Source organism: Octodon degus, unplaced genomic scaffold, assembly GCF_000260255.1.
Source record: "Octodon degus isolate 3935 unplaced genomic scaffold, OctDeg1.0 scaffold00001, whole genome shotgun sequence".
Taxonomy (NCBI): domain Eukaryota; kingdom Metazoa; phylum Chordata; class Mammalia; order Rodentia; family Octodontidae; genus Octodon; species Octodon degus.
Window position 1 is genome coordinate 37,247,410 of NW_004524577.1, and position 6,338 is coordinate 37,253,747.

The 6,338-nt window shown below is 39.7% G+C and overlaps 1 long non-coding RNA gene across 1 annotated transcript in view; it reads right to left on the reverse strand.

The window, feature by feature from the left end:
- Positions 1-152: 152 nt before the first annotated feature.
- LOC111815181 overlaps positions 153-6,338 on the reverse strand; it is a 34,663-nt gene continuing 28,477 nt past the window's right edge. The window contains exons 3-4 of the long non-coding RNA XR_002819939.1: positions 765-833; positions 153-281 (exon numbers count right to left, since the gene is read on the reverse strand). This is a non-coding gene — a long non-coding RNA (uncharacterized LOC111815181). The remainder of the gene's footprint in view (positions 282-764; positions 834-6,338) is intronic.

Sequence of the window (6,338 nt, forward strand, 5' to 3'; positions counted from 1 at the left end):
TCTTTCTTTCTTTGTGTGTTTTTGAGACAGTGTCTCACTATGCAGTTCAGGCTGAAGTTGAGCTCACTTGGCAGTCCAATGCTGCACCCCTGCACTATGGCCCCATTTAGCTCACTTTGTAGCGCAGGCTGGTCTTGAACTCACCCGCCTCATCTTCCCGAGTACTGGGATTACAGGCATGTGCCACTAGGCTGGCAAGCCATTCACTCTTCCATTTACTTCCACAGCTGTGATAGACGCCCTTGACCTGGGCTTTGCCAGTCAGATCTGCCAGCTCTGCCCTGCAATGAGGGGACAATGATGTTAAGAAGCCGAGATGAGTGTGGAGGCCAATTTAGGTATAGGTAGCAGTGACAGGAGTGCTGAGAGCCGTAGAGGGTTCCAGGCAGCTCTTGGCGGTCACTGGCTAGCAACTGGTACAATGGGGACCTGGAAGACTACCGGGGAGGGGTGTGAGCACGGGTCTAGCCATTGACGCCACCTCTGTTGTTTCTCTGGTGCTCTTTTCAGTACTGGGAGGTTCCCGGCAACCTTTCTAGTATAAGCATTTAACTTACAAGTTTCTTTTCAGTTACTGTTTCGGCTGCATCCTGCACATTGTAACCATTATGTTTTCATTTTCAATTTAGGGTGTTTTTCAACTTCCCTGTGTTCTACTGGACTCTGGTTATTTAGAATACATTTAATATCCCAAGTATTGGGGGATTTCAATTTTTTTCTGGTACTGATTTCTTCTTTAACTCTGTTGTGCTCAGAAAACATACCTTGAAGATTTCTCTCTTTTTTTGAATTTTTTTTTTTTTTGAGGTACAGCTGTTCTTGAGTGAGATATTCTGTAAATGTCAACAGGTTAAGTTAGTTGACAGTAATTACGTCACCCCCATCCTTACTAATTTCCTCTTTATCAATTTATTGATTACTGAGGAAGAAATACTAAAGACTCTAACTATAACTGTGGATTTATCTATTTCTTTTTAAAGTTCGATCACTTTTTGTTTCATGTATTTTGAACAGGGTCTCGCTGTGCAGCTCAGACTCATAGTGATCCTCCTGTCTCAGTCTCTCTAGTGCTGGGATCACAGGCGTGCACCAGTTTTGGTGGCTGACACAGTATAACTGGGGTTCAGGGGACCAGCATGGCATGTGGTACCAGGTATTGAATCCGGGTCCTTGGGCTTGCCAGGCAGGTGCTTAGACTGCTGAATTATCTCTCTAGCCCCAAATTAAAACTTTTGAAGCAATTGGAATGGTGAATGTGTTTTGTATATGAGAAAGACATGAGCTGGGAAGAAATACTAGGTGTAGAATGTTATAATTTGAAAGTTTATGTCTCCCCAAAATTCCTATGTTGAAGCTCCAACCTACAGTGTGATGGTATTTTAGGTGAAGTCGTTGGGGATGCAATTTAGTTTAGATGAAGTTGTAACAGTGAAGATCCAATGATGGCATTAGTGTCCTTATAAGAAGAGCAAGAGAACTGGGACGATAGCTCAGGGGTCTAAGTGCCTGCCTGGCAAGCTCAAGGACCCAAGTTCAATCCCTGCTACTGCATGTGGTACAGCCCTGGAACCCTGGGTGCACAGTGCTGGCCCCCAAAATGGGAGTGATGGTACTGGTGAGGCTGAGACAGGAGGATCACTATGAGTCTGCGCTGCATAGGGAGACTGTACCAAAATATATACATGTATACATACATATGTAATACATACATAAATGTTAAAAAAAAAGAGGAAGAAAAGCCAGAGTGCTCTGTCACTCCACTATAGGAAGACAAAGGATAAAGCTTCAAGTTGTCTTCAAGTTAGAAATAGGGTCCTTACCAGAAATGAACCCGTCAGCCACTTGATCTTGGCCTTCCTGACCTTTAGAATCAAGAGAAATAAATGTTTGTTAGTTACCCCATGCTGCCTATGTTAGCTTGTTATGATAGGACAAGCTAAGCCAGCTAAATAGTTTTTACAGTTTCCTTAAATAAGCAGTATACCTCTTGAAGCTATAGATTTAAAAACACATGTACAATGATTTTTATCACAACAATATTTCTAAGAAGTGAAAAACTGCAAATAACCCAAATTTCCTCCTTTAGGGAAATAGTTAAATACATTACTATATATTCATTCTGTCAAAGGCTATCCTTTCCTTCAAAACAAATGAGAGAAATAATAGGTACTGACATGAAAAAATATGTCCAACATGTACTCATTAAATGAGAAAAGCTAGCTGTAGTTACAATATGTACAGTATGGCACAATGTAAATATTAAACGAAAGCTCCTGCCAAACAAATATATCCTTTTCTACATATGAAAATACATATATGTACTTGTGCATGTGTGTGTGTGTGTGTGTGTGTGTGTGTGTGTGTGTGCTTAGGAAAAATCTGGAAGGATACACAGGAGATGCAAAATAAGGATACTTGGATGAATAATAAGTACACTCAAAAAGGAACCATGTGTAATTAAGGGAGCAGGCAAAGAGAAGTCTTACTTTTTATTACTCATGTAATTTTAAAAATCATCGTATGAGGAGCTGTGATTAGGATTATGGTTGGAAAGATGAAAATGTATGTTTTCTCTTCAAGGCTGATGTTTTATACCATGTATTAGCAAAGGGAGACTTAGGGAATCAAACAAACCTTTTCTGCCTCTTGCCCTACAATAGCAACAAAGAAAGCACAGCGAGTGTTCTGGGAGTACACCCCGTGTCTGCCTGGGGTGTGCCCGAATGTGTTCAGCTCCGCTCATTCATGCCGAGACATTACTTTTTGCCTATAAAAGGAGGAATTACAACATCAGGCATGAATCGTTCTCATTTCCAAACAGCCACACAATGTCAACACAAGGCTGTCAGTCTCTTGTTCTTGCCTCTCTCACAAACACTCCCTGGAACTCAGGCCAGACATAGAAAGCAGAGATAGGCAGGCACTGTTTTGACAACACTGGAAACGCCTGTGATCAGGAGTCAGGACAGCATAAAAATGATTAATATGCTTCTAAAAGAACAGGGAGTGTACCTCCAGAAGGAGATAATTGGATGGGCGTCTCCGCTGTCTTTACTGTCTTTTACCCAAGTAAAGTCACACAGCTTGCACAGGTTTCTTCCAAGTGGTAGCTTGCTGTTTGCTGTAACATTTTTATCCTGGCAAAGTAGGTGGGGGAGGTGATTCTTGGAGGATGCACAGAAAGGCTAAGGGATGGCCCCAAAAGAAGAAAATCTTCATTCCACCTCAAGACCAAGTCTAAAGCAATCAATGAAATGGATCTTAGTAGCATTTCTAAACCAACAGACAACCATTCTTCTAATTTAACAGCATTCCAGGGGATGTGGCAGTTGACAATTAAATAGCTAGTTCTTAATTTATGGGACAGAAAATCTTTGTTTAGCTTATCACACATACATTAAAGTTGTATTTCGGTAGCTTTCATTACATGGCCAGGTATTTTCTAAGTCATTGCCTTTTCTTAGAAATATCTTTGCAAAATTTGTGAAACAGTGACCTGAGACTCAAAATCTCTAGGACTCAAAATCAGAAGAGTCAGCTCAGTTCTTCATTAGCTCTGCATTACAGGGATCTGGATTCGTGAGCAGTCTTCAGCTGTGGATGGATTCTAGCTGGCTCCGTAGCTCAGAGCTCTGGGCCCCAGCTCTACTTCAAAACTCTAAGCAGCATATCTCTTCTTTGACCTCTTTGATATTGGGCTTTTTAAAGAAAAACTTTTTTCTTTTTTTAATTTTTTGCCAGCACACATTTACTGAGCTCCATCTATGTATCAGACACCGTTTCAGGGGCAGGAGCTCTGATATGCCCTTGCCCTCGTGGAGCTCACGTGTTACCATGGTGCTGTGCCAGGTGACCTGCAGGGTCCTGCCCAGATCCAGCATCTTATACTTATGGGACATCATAAAACAAATGTCCTTAGGCACACCCAGAGAATTTTTTGTCCTTGAAGTTAACTGTCCAGCTATAACTGCACAAGGACAAACAGACCTGAGAGAATTTAAGAGTGTTGTGTTTTGTTTTGGCTCTGCCAGTGAGTTGGATTAAATTCTTTAAATATTCTGTGTCTGGCCTGACCTATTATCACTGTTGGCTTAGACATCAAGCTTCTGACACATACCTTTGGGGGGGAACAGATTCAAACAGTAGAGATGGGGAGATAGCTCAGCAGCATAAGCACCTGCCTGGCAAGTGCAAGGTCCTGCGTTCAACGCCTAGTACTGAAAAAAAAAAAAAAAGCAACGAAAACCGAACAATAGCAGTGCCTCAATTTCTTAATCCGTAAGACAGGAATAACAGTAATAGTCTCATGGGTGTGTGGTTAGGATAAAAATACATGCACATAGAGTCATAGAGCTATGTCTAGAATTCTGGAGCCTCTGTTTGGTATTATTATCATACTATATTCATCTGGCCTTATGTTAGGACAAAGTGCACTTGGGAAGGCCCTTTAAAGTCGCCTCATATAGCTCAGCCCTGATCATAAGGCAGCACTAATCTGGAACTTATCAATCACACCCAGAAGGACCCAAAGGCAGGGTTCGATTGTTTCGTATGAGCCTCCTGTAGCACTCACTGTGGGGTAGACAATAAGTAAATATTTATTAAGTCAATGAGCCCACTTGAAGGGTGTTTAAAGCCTAGTGGATAATTTTAGGCAGTGTTTAGAACAATTACTGCCAAGATGCATTTCTTTTCTAAACTTATTTTCTATTACAAACAATAATCTAACAAATCCCTGCGTATCATTATTGAAGTTGCACAGCTTGTTACTTCAACATATAGCAGAAATTAGCTTCAAATGGTTCTTTAAGAAACACAATTATTTAGAGGCAATGAAAACCTCACTCTTATTTCTTCTTTTCTAAGGTAATCTTTACCTTGAAGCAGATGTGTGTCGACCTTAGGGTTTTTGTACGTAAATAACTCATTCTACTGTTTTATGTACATTTATTGCTCCTTGGTGGACATTAAACTTTTCTTAATTTTTGATTGTCACAGCAGGGGTGTAATAGTGGTTGTGTCTCCTTGCAGGCAGGTTACAAAGACTGTGTAAGCGTCTTGATTTTTACTAAATGCCATCAAATTTCTCTCCATTGTTGTGGTTTCAACGTATGCCACAACACACGAGGCATACACGGTCCTGTTTTCCCACAGCTTTCTCAATCTTTGCTTTGTTTGCAAGCCTCTGATTATGTTGGGTGGGGGCATTGTTCATGTGTTTGTCATAAGTCCCACTTCCTCTGTGGCGTGTTCATATCCTTTGCCAATAAGATTGACTGTGTCATTCCTGTTCACTTATGAGATTTATTCTTGTAGCCTGTGCCAGTATCTTCTTCCCTCAATTCTATTTTCTTCCATCTTTGTTTATGGTATCTTTTTCCCATAGAAATTTTTTTAAGAGAATAAAAATAATAATAAAAGGATACAGAATTTCACAACAAGATCATAGGAAATTAGCAATGGCTATTATATTGCATATTATTATCTTCAAAGTAGTTGCTCTGATTACCAGATTAAGTATGCAAAATTGATCTAACATATGTTTGCACATGCAAGTCTGACTTATTTCACTTATGAGTATGGTCTCCAGTTGCATCCATTTACCTGCAAAAGCCTTGAATTTATGATTTTGTAGCTGAATAATACTCCATGCACAAAGATGCCATGTCTTTTTTATCCATTCCTGGGTTGATGGGCATTTTCTATGGGATTTTAATAAAGGTTCAATTTATTAGTGTTGTCCTTTATGGTGTATGATTTTTGTATCCTGATTTAAAAAAAAATCCCCCATGGTAATGTCATGCTTTCTTTTTTTTTATTTTTTATTTTTGGCGGAACCAGGGATTGAACTCAGGCCCTTGAGCTTGCCAGGCTGTGCTTTCTTTTTTTTTGGAGGAACCAGGGATTGAACTCAGGCCCTTGCGCTTGCCAGGGAAGTGCTTATTCCACTGAGCCATCTCCCCGGCCCCTATGCTTTCTTTTTAAAGTTTGCTCTTCACATTTATCTTAGAAAATATCTGAAATTTAATTTGCATAGGGAGTAAGGTAGGGTCGAAATCCATCTTTCACATTCTGCTCATTTTTTATTAACTTTTCTTCTGGTTTGAATTTTTCAATATCCTTGATCACCAAATTATTAGTAATAATTAAATTAATAAAACCAGTATTTAGTTATGTGAAGTTCTTAAGTTCTCATGTTGCTGTTTGGTGCATAATTCTATTTTTATAATATTGTAATTTTAGATTGTAAGTTCTTTGCGGGACTTTATTTGTACATCTTGTAGAACTAATTGAAATTTTTATTTTTATTTTTAGTAGGTAACCCTGGTGAACCATAG